General features: G+C 51.6%; 1 long non-coding RNA gene across 7 annotated transcripts in view; it reads right to left on the bottom strand.

Moving 5' to 3' along the window:
• The window catches only part of LOC146766955 (uncharacterized), a 55234-nt gene that overhangs the window by 13210 nt on the left and 27146 nt on the right, over positions 1–14878 (bottom strand). For 2 of the 7 annotated variants that reach the window (XR_014956825.1, XR_014956827.1), the window contains exons 2-3: positions 6599–8444; positions 5806–5951 (exon numbers count right to left, since the gene is read on the bottom strand). This is a non-coding gene — a long non-coding RNA (uncharacterized LOC146766955). Of the gene's footprint in view, positions 1–228; positions 5952–6598; positions 8445–14878 lie in introns of those variants that run through there. The other 5 variants (XR_014956822.1, XR_014956826.1, XR_014956823.1 and 2 more) reach the window with 4 other exon arrangements.

Raw genomic sequence — 14878 nt, 5'->3', positions numbered from 1 at the left:
GGGGGTTTTAACACCTGTACAGGGGAGTTTTTTGTTCTGTACATGGGGGTCAGAGGTTTTAAGATGGAGGGATTTGGGTCTGCCCTGTCCTCCCTCTTTCTTCTTCCTTGCCTCCATGTTCTTGGTGATGTTGGCATTCACAGATTGGTTTAGAGTAGAAAAGCACCATTAAAAATAGGTAGTAGGCATTGGGAAAAACTGTAACCATGTAACACGTAATGTACCATATAAAAGATAGAAAAGCACCATTTAATATAGGTAATAGGCATTGGGGGAAAACTGTAACCATGTAACACACAATGTGCCATATAAAAGATAGAAAATCACCCTTTAATATAGGTAATAGGCATTGGGGGAAAACTGTAACCATGTCACACGTAATGTACCATATAAAAGACAGCAGCTGCCCTGGGGGGGAGAGAAGAAGCAGTCGGGGTCAGAGAGGATGTCAGGGTGTGTGTGTGCCTCTGCCTGAGCTGTGAGCAAACCACAGCAGCCCCAGAAGAATCTTTCAGATAACTTGCAATAAACTGCCTTGAGAGCGAACAACAGAGACTGCTGAGTTTTCTTTGGAAGCTCGGGTTGGAGGAGAGACTTTGCCACCACATGGAGGCCAGGGTTCCGTCATCCAGTGACCATTTCACTTTTATCCTGGAGACTTTAACTCCAAGGGAAGTGCAGCTCCCACACACCAGAGAGGAATGAGCTCCCCCACTCTTGCTCACCCTCAGCTGTTGCAGGGAAGGGGAATCAGGGATGGAGGGTGATGATTAATGAATCTGTGTCCCAACCTCAGCCTGGGTCCCTGCTGATCCATGCCCAGGCTGGGCCTCAGCTCGGAGCCAGACAGGGAGACACCAGGGAGGGACAATCCCGGCTGCTGCAGGAATCCCCAGGCAAGAGGAGCATCCCTCAAGGGAGCTGGACCTGGCCCAGCTCCAAAATGGTCCTTTGTGGGGGGTGAGCTGTGGCTGAAGGGAACATGGCAGAGCAGGGCTTGTTCATCCTGATCCCTTGGGAGATGGATCCTGCCCAGGGAAAAGCTGCCAACATAAACAAGCAGGAGGAATTTGGGATATTCTCCAGCCCTCAATGGCTGAATAGCCTTGGCTCTACCAGGTGTAGATCTGAGAGATCTGAGAAATCCTGTGCAGGCACTGGGAAGGGAAAGAGAAGGACTGATGAGACCAGGAAAACCAAGATTCCTGTCCCAGTGTCACTGGCCTCTCCCCGACCCCATCACACCCCATCCCAGAGGAGGTCCAGAACATCGCCCCAGCTCCAGGGAGGGAGACAGATAAGATTTTGGGGTGGGCTGGGGGGAGCAGCACATCCCCAGGGTAGGGGGTGACCCTGATTTTGCCTTCTTTGCCACTCAAGCCAGGCATCTCCCCTGGAGACCCCCCTCATTCTCCAGCCACCTGGGCAGAGGATGGATGTGCTGAGGGATGCCTTGGTGGCACTTGGAGTGGCCCAGGGAAGGAGAAAGCCCCTCCCAGTGGCCCACAGCCCCCGTGAGGAATTCAAGCTATGCAGGGAGCAGAGGTCACAGCAATCAGGTGCAATGTAAAAGGGAAAGATAAACCCCATAAATCAGGCTGTGGGAAGGGGAGGAGGGCACAAGTGCACAGAGCTGCAGGAGGATGGTACAAGGAAACCTACCCCGGGCAGAGGGAGGGGGAGGTGAGGGATAACCCTGGAGCAGCCTGGAGAGGGGGGATGGCCAGGGAAAGGGGAGCCAAAAGCATTCTCAGTGGGGGAAGTCCTCTCAGTGTAAAAAAAAAAAACAAAAACAAAAAACCCCAAAACAAAATTAAAAAAAAAAAAAAAAAAAAAGCAAAATGTGGAGGGAGAAACAGAAGCAGTGGGTTAAGCATAGGGATATAAAGCCCTCAAAATACCATTTTACTTCAATTTTAATCTATTTTTTTTATATTACTGCCATAATGAAAGATTGAAGGAGACATAAAACTCTCCTTGAAGAACATCACAGATAAAGTATTTAAAAACATAAATTATTTTTCTGCTTAGACAGGAGACTGCCCTAAGGCTGGAAACTCCATTGTGCAAGCCTCCATCCCTGTGGCTCCAGCTTTCCACATGATGCTGCATGTCCATCCATCCTGGAGATATCCTGGAGATGGATGGATGGATGGATGGATGGATGGATGGATGGATGGATGGATGGAGGGATGGATGGATGGATGGATGGATGGATGGATGGATGGAGGGAGGGAGGGATGGAGGGATGGACATCTTTGCAACCTAGCTGGTGATTGCACCCCTTTCCTGAGCCCTCCAGGAGAAAATGTATCCAGGCACATTTTTGGGACACGGGAGTAATAATAAGCTCTTGGTGAAAATCCATGTTAGTCGCCATTATGTGTGATCATGAGGCTGGTAAAAAGCCCACACCAGATGCTCTGGATCTCATCCCACCTAGTCAGAGCTGATGCACCTTGGGAGGGATGATGCCAACAGAATCCCAGCTTCCACAACAGGATACTGAGAGCCAGCTCCCGTGCAAAGTGAGAAGGAAAATGTGAGTCTGGAGGAGCAGATGGGAAATGTGACCCTTGGGGCCACTGAAAATAAAGAGGGAACCTTGTGGTCTTGTGGCTTTTAGCTTGACTTCACACACAAGTGGATCTTAAAGTGCACCATCCCTGTCCTGAGAAACTCTGGAGCCTCTGGCCAGTGCCCCCAGCCCTGGCAGAGTAGCTGGAGCCTCCCTGACATGGAGCGCCCACAAGCCGTGCGAAAATAGGTGACTCGCTGGAGGAGAAAGAGAAAAAGCTATAAATATCCTGAGTGAGGGAAGAATTCATCACTCACTCACTCAGCCCTTATTATACATCACAGAGAGCTGTTACACAAAACCCTGCCACAAAGAGAGGCCCAGGCATGAATCACTCCCCATGAGATATCCAAGAATCCAGCTGGAGGGGAAACCCAAATGGACCCAGACAGCCTTGGAGCCTCTGTTCTGACCACGATCTCTTGTTTATGTTCCTGTGATAATCCAGGAGACACTGTCCTTTTGGGAAAGCTATCCAGGGGTAGAAAAGAGAGATCATCTCCCTCTGAAGGACTTCTAATTCAAAAAGACTCAAGGGGAGCAGTGACCATCCCCAGCCTAAAAGATCAGGGGAAAGGGGTTTTTAGGATGGATAAAATAGAAAAGAGAGGGATCAGCACGACAAGCCACTCTCTCTTCCTCCATGGGCTCCCACTGTGCCTCATGTGACTTTTCCAGCCTGCAAGGAGTGCACCTCCCTGTTCAAAGCCAATTCATGAATTCATGGAATCACAGAATGATTTGGGTTGGAAAGGACCTTAGAGATCATCTCATTCCAACCCCCTGCCATGGTCAGGGACATCTTACTTCTCCCCTTAGTTCCCTGATGGAGAGGAGGAAAGGATCAGCTGAAAGTTAAAGTCTGAAGGCTGCCAGGATGAAACCTGTTCTTCACAATCCAGGATCAGGGAGAGGGCTGGACACTGAGATAAGGCAAATGCCTGGAATAACCCAAATAGCTGAGATAACCCCTGGTCTGGGCCTGGCACATCCATCCATCTCTGACCTGGGGCCAGGAGCCTGCTCTGACCTGACCCAAGCCCAGACAACACAGCCACTCCGCCTTCCAGATCCCAGGGTTCCTCCAGGCAGGGTCAAGGTCTTGGAATCCTGAATCCAGAGGATACAGGATGGTGACAGGGGCTGAGGCTGCTGGCTCTGAGCTCTGCTGGAGCTCCCCTGAAGGCAGTGAGGTGGGGTTAAATGGGTTCTGACCAGCCTGGCACACAGGGAAGGGTGGGCAGTGACAAGGTGGGACACCAGCCGTGCAGTGGAGATTCTCCGGTGTCTTTGCTCATGTGACACCCCCAAGCCAGTGGGTTGCTCCTCGCCAAAAGGTCAGGGATGGGCTGTGGAGGGGGCTCTGCATGAATTTATTCCCCTGATGAGCTCATGTCTTGGCAGGAGAAAGCTGCAGATGAAGCTGAGTGGTTTCTCATCAGTCTCATCCATGCCTCAAGCAATGCTGCCCGGTCCTTTGCTCCAGGTGGAAGAGATTGTGAGGGCCTGTTTTTCAGCTTCTCCTCATTTTCTTATCTCTTCTCTCACTTCCTCAGAGCCTACAGGGCTGCAACCAAGTCACCTCTGAAATATGGGCCCTTGTTCATCACCTGTCAAACCATTTCCCTGAATAATCATGGTTAAAGCCAAAGCTGAGGCCCCACAGCTTCCCTGCCCTGGAATTCCAAGGGTGGAGAGCCCTGGGAAGGGAGGGCAGCTCTGCTGACACCACAGAGGGGACGGATGGGATGGGAAAAATGGATCAGAGATGTCTTTGCTTGTTGTGGGAGCTTTGGTGCCTCCTGCAAGGAGAGGCTCAGAGTGCAGGGCAGGCGCCCACAGGAGGCTGCAGGAGCCAGCAAGCTCTGCTCCTGTCATCATTCCTCCTGGGAAAAACAGCTCCCAGCACTGGGAACCTTAATTGGGCTTCCCTCATAAATCACCTTGATGTCACCCAGGTGCAAGCACTTCCCAGGCTGGCATGTAAAGACAATCTCTGCTTTCATCCCACTCCATTCTTCACCTGACCCCTCATAGCCTCTGTCCCCCAGCCCCCTGGAAGATCTCAGGAGCCCTGCCCCTCCAAGAATGCCAGCTTGCTTTGCCCTGCTGGACAGGCACATTGATGCTTTGAGAGACACTTGCTGTGCTAGCAGCCAGCCACTGCACCTAGTTTCCTCTCCTAGATTAGTCATTATTCCCAAATTTCCTTCTTTTGTGTAGGGATTCCCTCTGCTTCCTGCTACAGGCTTCATTTTCCCTGTTCTGTGAGCACTTGGAAGTATTTGTACTGCCAGGGAGGCTAGTTCATATGTTCAGATATTTTTATTCATCCTGCTGTAACATCTAAAGAATTGTTTTTCTAGAATAATCTCTGCAGGTCAGGAAGGGAAAGAAATCATCTTGGATACAGCTGAATGGATTGAAAGTGGTTTCCTACACAACAGGACCTCATCATCCTGCTGAAGTCTTTAATATTGATACTCCATGACTCGATGATCCTTGTGGGTCCCTTCCAATTTCAGGATATTCTACGATTTAAGTGGCAGAAACTCAAAACAGAGCCATGTTCTTTAAGGCATCAGGTCCCGGTGTCAAAGGTGCCAATGCTGGAATTGTAGTGCATCCACTGCACCTCTGAGGACTAAAGGGTTTTGATTTCTTTCCAGAACTATTAAACCTCAGCCAAGCATCCCACAAAATTGTTCTTGCTCTCAGCATGCCCAGGCCTGGCACCAGGAAACAAGCCCTGCCCATGGCAGGGAAGTTGGAATGAAGTGATCTCTGAAATCCCTCCCAGCCCAAACTATCCTGCAATTCTGTGCTCAAGCCTCTGCAAATGCAGATTCCTTTGGAAAACGATAATCAAAATATTTCTGGGCTCAGCTCATTCTCCATGGCTGCATCAGTATTTGGGGAGTCAGACTCCCTCCTGCCGCTCCTTGGAGGCAGCATGGTTGAGCTGCAGCAAACCCAGCCCTGCCCACAAATGTGGGATGTGTGGAGCATCCCTCATGCTCTGCCTGCAGGGACACGCCTGGAATTCCTGCTCCAAGCCAGGGACTGGCTGCTTCTGGCAGAGCTGTGCCCAGGAGATGAAGCTTTGCCAGCTCCTTTTCCCTGGCCCCTTCCTCTGGGCTCAGTCTGCTCCCAGCAAGCCCCAACGCCACCCCTGTGCCAGCCATCCCTGCTCCAGGGGGATCCCAGACCCACGTGGATGGACCAACCTGCATCTCGTGGGTAATTTCACAGGGGACAAGTCCAGATTGGAGCACCCTTCTCAATTGCCTCTGTGGGTGCTTCTAAGGTCGTGCTGTGCTGAGCCCAAGTGTTCTCCTTCTTGCATTCAATCAAAATATCCTCACGGCTGTTCCTGAGGGAGAACATTCCCTTTAGGTTTGAGCTGCACATCTGGGCCAGGAGGAGGAACAGCAATCAAATAGAGTTCTGGAGCAGAAGAGCCTTTTCTGGGTATTGTTGATTCTCTCTCTCACTTGTGGGACACATCTGAAGGCCTGCCTTAAACACCCCAAGCTTCCAAACACTGTATTTTTTCTCATAGTTGATGTTTGGAAGATGGTGAATTCTAAAGTTTCTTTAAACACATTTTAAAAAAAAGGTGTTTGGGGTGTTTGGAAGATGGCACATTCTAAAGCTGTTTTCAACCCTGGTGAGGTTTAAAACACAGCTTTCTGTCCTCAAGAGCGTGAGCAGGCTGAACTGCTGGTTCAGAGGAGCCCTTGCAGCAGTTCAGTGCCCCTTGGTGGCCTGTCCCCCCAGTTTGGCCATGCTGGGGCTGCCAGAGCTGGTGGAGTGCTGTGTTCCCGCTGCAGCTCCTCCTTGGATCGCATCCCCACTGCCCAGCTGCTCCCTGGCCAAGCTGAGGGCAGCCCTGCCTCTCCCTCCTCATGCACACAGCACATCAGAGTCAGATCCAGCCTTGGACCAGCCTCAGTTCTGCCCCTTCCCTCCTGTTTTCACCACGAGGGGTGTCCAATAAATATCCCCATAAGGACTCACCCCAAAGCTTCTGAGCTGGGGGTGTGTGGCCACAGCTTTCTCTTAATCCTCCTCTGGCCTCTTCCCTGTCCAGGGCATCACCTAAGCCCTGACACAGCCATGCTGTTGCTCCCCCAGCCTTTGATCATTCATTCCCAGCTGGACAGATTCTCCCTGTTAGGAATTCCAGGCCTCTAATTGGATTGAGAGCCAGGCCTGCACCTTCCCTTGTAATTTATCTTTAATTAATGCCCATTTATTATTAACTGTTTTCAGCTGGGCTTAGGCTCAATATCAGCTGGTTATTATGCAGAGGCCAGCACGGATTGTTTTCATCTCCTTTATTACCCATTTCAGCAATTTCCCCCCTCCCCTGTTGACAGATGCCCACAGAATGTGCACGATCAGCATAAAGGATCCCTGTGAAGCAACAACAGGGCTTTCAAAGCCACCAAAACCCCGGGAAAGCCTCCACACGTCCCCAGGTCAGTGCCCAAGGCATGTGGACAAAGGAAAATCTCCATGTTCCACAGGAGAAATACAGTTTATATTTTTTTTTACTGGCACACAAAATCTGTGACTGAGGGTGGAAATTACCCAGGAGCTATTTTGAAAGAACTGGGGCATTTTCATGTTCTTTTCCTATTTTCCATTAGCTCATTTCTAGCTTTAAGAAGATAAAAAAAAAATTAAAAAATAACAGAACGAGAAACCTCTCCTTCTACTTACTTTTATCACATTTCATTCCCCCCCCCAAAAAAAAAAAAAAAATAGCAGCAGTGAAAGTACACCACAAACCCAAGAAAGAGCAATATTTAGGAGAGGCCTTCAGAGCCTGGATAAAAAATAGGGAGCTGAAGAAGGAAGAGGTAAAGATGAAAAAGATCATCAATTCCAACCATTAACCTAAACACTGCCAAAACCATGTCCCCAGGTGCCACTTCCACACACAGCACACTTCCAGCCTTCCACCACTGTCCTGGCCAGGCTTTCCATGAGGAAATTTCTCCTGATATCCAATCTAAACTGTCCTTCCTCCAAGCTGGCCAAGGCCATTGAGGGTAAAACTTGTCAGAGCTCCAGATGGGCTCTGGAGCCAGCACCAGGCACCAAAACAAGCAAAAATCTCCACTGCAAAGGGTGACAGTGACAACTTGCGAGGGAAAGCAACACTGGCAGAGGTGAGAAGAAGAGCTGAGGCGTGGCAAAACCCCTTGCTCCCCTGCAGGGAGTGGAAGAATGTTTTGAGAAAGGTCAGGAAGTGTCAGAGGGGCAGAAACATCCCCAAGGAGGGATGCAATGTGTGAATGCAGGTAAAAAAAACAGTTACAACTGCTCGGGCTTGACATTTCCCCCACCCTTAGGGGATATTTCAGTTCACTGCTTCTTGACAATTGTTGTGAAATTGGCAGCTCTTGCCACATTTAGTGCTTTCTTCTCCTTGCTTTGTGCTAAGGTTGCAAAATCGGCCTCTGGTGTTTGGTGGGGAAAGAAATCAGCACTCCAGAGTTTCCAGGACTCCAAATCCCACCTCGCTCCCAACCTCCCTTTGCCCCAGGGTGTGGGGGACACTAAATCTCCTTAAAACCTTGAGTGACACCAGGCAGGCTCAGGTAGAGGTCCCTCAAAGCAGGTCGGGATGACAGGGACATCCCAGGCACGTGCTGTGGCCTTGTGGAAATGGGAAAATAATGGGAAGGAGGGAGAAGCCTGTGCAGTGCTAAATGATCCCATCCCATCCCATCCCATCCCGAGAGCTGCCCCAGGAAAATTACCTTGAGCCATCCAGCCGGGAGCTCTTCCCTGCAAAAGCCTTGTTTGCTTTAATTACTCTCATTTGGAAGTCAGTTCAAAGCAGCTTTCCTGCCTGCAGCAGCCCTCGAGGAGATGGAAAACAACAAAACTGTTTTCAGTTGCATATCAGCCCCCTCAGGCGGAAATGCATCAACAAAACACTTTAAAGACGCTTCCTAGAGATGTTTTCCCCAACTTGCTCTTACCCAGGCTTTTAGCACAGGCAACTGCCCAGCCCTCAAGGCTGGAAATAATCACAGACCCATCATCATCATCAAAGGATCTGGGTAGGAAGAGACCTTCAAAACCTGCCAGTTCCACCCCCCTGCCACGGGCAGGGACACCTTCCATTGGCCCAGGGTGCTCCAAGCCCTGTCCAACCTGGCCTTGGGCACTGCCAGGGATCCAGGGGCAGCCACAGCTGCTCTGGGCACCTGTGCCAGGGCCTGCCCACCCTCCCAGGGAACAATTCCTTCCCAATATCCCACCCATCCCTGCCCTCTGGCAGTGGGAAGACATTCCCTGTCTCCTGTCACTGCAGACCAGGACAGAAACCATCAATATTGGATGCTGCCTGTCCCAAGGGTGTTTTGGTAGCCAGGAGCAGCCTGACTAATGGTCCAGTGTGTTTTCATCCACAGGAGCTTGGGCTACCAAAGCAATGGCTGCCTGTGGCAACAGCAGTTTATTTTGGGAGATCTGGAAGGCACAAAGCTTTGCATACTGGCAAGGAAGGATTTCTGAAATATTTTCTAGCACTCACCAATAAAAAAAGCTGAGGTTTCAGCAAAACGTCACTACACTGGGAAAGTAAAATCAAGAGCAAGCCAGACATGTCCCCTTTCTCTGTTGACCCTCTCTTCCTCTCTGAATTCCTTTGGAGCTGAAGCAGTGACTGCCATGGTCTCTGGCTCTCCCGGGTATAAATCCATCAGGTTTCAGCCACTTCCGAGCCTGACTCTGAAAATAAGCTCTGTGTGGCCTTCCAGGTGACCCAGAACAAGCAGCAGAGCGGAGTTTGGATCACAGCTTTTAAATCCTGGCTCTGCTCCTGCCAGCAGCCCTTGTCACCAGCTGATAACCAGAAGCAAAGGGCTGGATGTGGCACCAGTGCCCTGGAATGACAGCCTGTCCTGCAGAGAGCAGATGGCAGGCTGGACCTGGGCATCACCTCGGCTTGCTCAAGGCACTCTATATCCAAGTCCTCTCCTGGCATGAATGGACTCATTTCCCATCCAGCAGGGGCTCTGCAGCAGCTTTGCACGGTGCCTTTTTCTCATTGAGGTAAAATCCAGGAGCAGCTGTGGTCGCCTTTCCTGATGCACGGTGGATCCCCATGGCAGCAAGGATGGATCAACATCCCCAGGATTTTGAATTTTGGAGGGGAAATGTGCCTGGGGGCACAGCTCTGCTGTCTGAAAGCCTTCTCCCACCTCCTCCTCATGGAAACATCCTGCCCGAGGCGGATTTCTCACCTCGCCAGCTGCGGGAGGGGAAAGGCACAGACCGAAGCCAAAGCTGGAGCTGCCTGGAAAATTGGGCATGCTGGCACCTCGCGGGGTGGCAAGGGCTGAAGGGTGTCCCAGGCACCTGATAAAGCCAGTGTCAGTCCTCCAGAGGAAGGGAAGTGCTGGGAGCATCCTCCTGTGAGGCTGTAATTCCTGCTGGCCCTCTGTTCCTGCTCCATTTGCCATTAGATGCTCCTGGCAACCAGCAGGAAGATTTTGAAGCCTTGGCATGTGGCTGGGAGAGCTTGGAGTAGGCACAGGCAGCTTGGAACCCACCCTCACTCTGCAAACAGAGGTGTTTCCCTTTCTCAGAGCTCCCAGCTCTTCCCAGAGCCTTCCTCAGGGCAATTTCCAGGGTCAGAGTGGCTGGTTTTGGGACACGGGACAGCACACTGTCCCTGCATCACAGACAGGGCAAAACAGGCATGAAAAGCAACAGATGAAAAGGGTGGTCAGGCCCTGGCACAGGGTGCCCAGAGCAGCTGTGGCTGCCCCTGGATCCCTGGCAGTGTCCAAGGCCAGGTTGGACATTGGGGCTTGGAGCAGCCTGGGACAGTGGTGTCCCTGCCCATGGCAGGGGTGGCACTGGATGTGATTTAAGGTCCATTCCAACACAAACTATTCTGGGATTCCATGGAAAATAAAGCCTGGCTATTCTGCCTCAAAGGGGTCTGGCATGGAAACCTGCCCTCCAACCTTTTGGATCACTTCCCTTCTCTAAGGCAGGTGTTGTTTTCTGTTCCACTCCCTCCACCTGCCCACTCCTGCCCTAGCACAGGGAGAGCTCCTGAAAGAGCTGCTCTTGAGCCTTTTATTTTGGATGCAAATCATTGGTATTCTGCAAGAAGAGCTCTCTCTTGGAGAGCCATCCTGCCAGACCTGTTCCAGCTGATTTCCTCACGGAGCTGAAGCCCTGCCCATAAAAACCTCGGGCTGCAAACCAGGGCTCGCCCCCTTCCTTTCTTTATCATTCCAGACCCGTCTCCCTCCTCATTTGTCTCCTTTTATTTCCTTTCCCTCACATCTGCCTTGCTGCAGAGCGCTGTTAATAAGATTTATGGCTGAAAGTTCTCTGGCATCCAGGTAATTCCGTAGGTACTTGCTGGTCCGGTTTGGAAAGCAAACAACTCCTCTCACCATTCCCCTCTCTTGGCTCTGCTACCTGAATACCCTTGGGCAAACCCTGGGGAAGGTAAATATTTGGTCCTGGCTCCAAAGCTTTAAGGCTCCCCTCTTATGAGGGGATCTGGGCAGGGTTAGGGATGCCCTTTCCCATGCCATGGGTTTGCTGAGGACCAATATAGCAGGGGAGGAGGGGAAACAGGAACTCTGCAGGACACTGGGATCACCAAACCAGAGCAATTCCATGTGAAAAGATCCCTTGAGGCCACTGCTCCAAACCCTTGTTTGGGGTTTAACCACCTCCAGGGATAAACTGGATTTGTAGGAAGATGCTGCCTCTTGGGGAAGATTTTTTCAGGTTTTCTTCAGCTCTGCACTAGCAGGAGGCATTGAGAGCTTGTCCAGGAGTAAATGAAAACTAAGAGATCCTATGCCTCCAGCCAGAAAAGCAGAAAATGGGGAAAACCAGCTTACCCAAGAGTAATTATGCAACAAAGTGACTGAATGGAGCAGACAGCCGAGGTTAAATCCATGCCATGGATCCTGTGGCAGCAGCACCACCAGGAAAACCTTTGTGGACTTTCACACTGAAGAACAAGCAAGGGAAATCCGAGTGTCATCTGATCCCATGACTGGGAAGTGGGAATTAGTTGATAACAGAGCAGGGTTGTTTCAAAGAGCTGTGTTCATGAAATCAGAGAATGGTTTGGGATGGGAGGGACCTTCAGGACCATCCCATGGGCAGGGACACCTCCCACTGTCCCAGCCTGCTCCCAGCCCCAGTGTCCAGCCTGGCCTTGGACACTTCCAGGGACCCTGTGCCAGGGCCTGCCCACCCTCCCAGGGAACAATTCCTTCCCAATATCCCATCCATCCCTGTCCTCTGGCAGTGGGAGCCATTCCCTGTGTCCTGTCCCTCCATGCCTTGTCCCCAGTCCCTCTGCAGCTCTCCTGAGGTGTTCTTCTGCACATGGGCCACAGCAAAGGGGCCTTTTTTCACCAAACCTGGTTAACCAGCTCCCCAGAGCATGGTGATAACTCACAGGATCACGGTGGCACAACAGAAACCTTTCCCTTTGATCCAGGTCTTCCTGGAAAATTCTCTGTGAAGCAACAGAATGAAAACCAGTGCCAAAATGTAACTGAGGAACCTCCCAAATCTCTCTCTAATCCATGGGCACAGCCCAGGTCTGCCATGGGATGGGAAATTTATATCATCCGCCAACAAAAAAAGCAAATTGAAGGGGACTCCATTTCGTACCATGTAGTTTCTTCTGCTTCTGGTTGCTGGGATATATTTTCATTTTAAGGTTGGTTGTGCTTGCTGGAGGGTAAAGTCTTGTTCCCTGCACTTTCTCCTCCCTTTCTGTGGGTTGCAGATCCTGTGATATTTACAGAGCATGTTGGGGACACGGTTTAGTGGTTGCACTCGAGCTTAGAGGGCTTTTCCAACCTCAGTGATGACTCTGTTATCTTGCTCCTCTTAGAAAATCCTGCCAATTTTATTCTCTGTGCTAACTGCCCCTTTGAAGGGCTTCTCCAGAGTGGGCCAGGTGAGGATTATCCATCCTGGAATCTTCCTGCCAGGCCTGCAGCTGGGGATCAGGGGAATGGCACGCTCCAGACAGCCCATCTGCAGTGCAGTGCCATCAGGGAGTGACTCCGTGGCAGCCCGGGCACTCCACGGGCAGTTTTCCCTTTCATGGAGGGCACTCCCTTGGAACGAGCACTTGGCAGCAGATGAGTGAGGAATGAGATGGTTCTAATCCCGTAATTTAATTAGAGCTGTGTGGAACTGCTGAAGGAAAAGCCCATTTCCTGAGCAGGCTGCAGCACCGGGTGTCACGGACCCTCCTGCTCCTCCACGCTGCTGGGCTTTCCCCCCTCTGCCCTAATCCTGCTTTCCCTTCCCCTGGGTTTTAGGCTGGGGCTGGGGCTCCCCCCAGCTGGAGGGGTCTGGTGGGGAGGGGAAGGGCAGGAGTTCTGGTTTCATCCCACAGATGCAGGAGGTGACAGTGCCAATCTAAGCTCCAGGTGTTCCTCCCTGTGGGAAAAGTTCAGGCCTCCTATTTTGCAAATGAGCAAAAACTGTTGACCAGGACAAGCCAAGGATTTGGTGCTGCAGGAGGATGCTGGGGGGACAGATCCCATCTGCCCTGACCCCGCTCTCACACCATCCCACAAGCAGGAATGTCCTTCAGGATGTCCCCAGCTGCTGGGGAGCACTGAGCAGCCCTCCCTGACCATCCCATGGAGTAGATCCCAGATGAAGTGCAGAGCAGGCTGGGATGGCAGGGCCTGGACACCTCTTTGGAGCACATTCAGACCTGCTTCCTGCTGGCCTCAGTGCCCAGCTTCCCCCTTATGGCCTGGGCATGTCCTTGAGGCTGGGGAGGGCCTGGCACAGGGTGCCCAGGGCAGCTGGCCCATCCCTGGAATTGTTCAAGGCCATGTCGGAAGGAGCTTGAAGCAGCCTGGTCTGGTGGAAGGTGTCCCTGCTCATGGAAGAGTGGAACATGATGAGCTTTAAGGTTCTTTCCAACCCAAACTATGATGGAGCAAAAGGATCTGGAAATAAGAGGCCAGCAGCCTGAGGGACCACTCGGTAAAGGCAGGAATGCATAAACCCATCCCTCCACGAGGGGAGCATCCTGTTGATATCTCCTCCCTGTCTCAGGGAAAAGCTCATCCTGACCCAAAATCCACTTGGGATCAGTTCAGCAGGTTTTGCTTGGATTCTGGCTCATTCCTGGGCCAGGGCTCCCAGCAGCCTCCCAGTGGTTCTGCCAGCCACAAAGCCTCCCTGGTGCAAACAAATTCCTGTACAGCAGCAAAATCCCAGCAGCAAAATGCCTGATGAACAATCCCTGGCTGCTCGCCACCCATCCACCAGGCCCGAGCTTGCAGCAGTAATTGCTGCCCCATTAATGTTCCAGATGCTCCAAGGTGAAAGGGAGCTTTGTCCCAGAGCCCTGGGAGAGCCAGAGATGCCTGAAGCTGACATGCAGCTCCTCTTGCACAAAGTCCTGCTGCCTGGACAAAGGCAGGGCTGGGCATCCCATTCTGCTCCTCAAAGGCTTGGCCAGCTCCCAGCTCCAAGGGGAAGGGGGGAATTCTGGTATCTCACAGAAAGTCCTGACCAGTGTCCAGGGTGATGCACTGGGGACACCTCTGGAAATGCACCCAGGGGATAACATTATCCCCTGTTATTGTTGTTTTTTAGGAATCATTCTGCCTGGTCATAAGTCTCCTATACTGAACTGTGTTCCTATCAGCAAACTTCTTGGTGCAATAGGCTCTTGGTGCCCAAACCTCTTTGTAATCTGCTAAACTCCTTCTTGGAGGTCCAATATTCACCTACAAGTCCAGTTTTGATAGTAATCTCAAGGTGACCTCTGAGGACAAACTCAGTTCAATGCCCCCAGGAGAGGTCACCATCCCAGTCCCACAGGAACACCCCGGGAAATGTCATTATCCTGGTGTCCTCAGAAGTGTCCTCAGGCAATGTCTGTACCCCACTGCCACAGAAATGCCCCCAGGAGATGCCATCACCCAGTGACAGCAACAAAAGCAGCTGCACCTCACTCCCCTGGCACGGGAGAAGCCCCAGGACAGCAGTGATGGTGCTCCACAGCTGTGGGGCCAGGCCAGCAGGTCCCCAGCTGGTTGTAATCCTCTGCAGGCAGCTTCTGACAGAAGCTAAAGGAAATCCCCAGCACTTGGAATTCTCTCGCTCTTCTTCTAAGCTGAAGGCTGCTGGAGAGCTGCACCAAGACCAAAGATTTTGCTGCTGGACTGCCAACCTTTTCCTGATGGTCTTGTGCAGGATGAGGTCTGTGGCCCAGCCTGGAGGGAGCATTCCTTTGTGACCCCCTGA

This window comes from Lonchura striata, chromosome 7 (genome assembly GCF_050655825.1).
Source record: "Lonchura striata isolate lonStrDom1 chromosome 7, ASM5065582v1, whole genome shotgun sequence".
Lineage (NCBI taxonomy): Eukaryota > Metazoa > Chordata > Aves > Passeriformes > Estrildidae > Lonchura > Lonchura striata.
The sequence above is the reverse complement of the archived record's forward strand: the minus strand, read 5'-3'. Positions and strand labels throughout refer to the sequence as shown.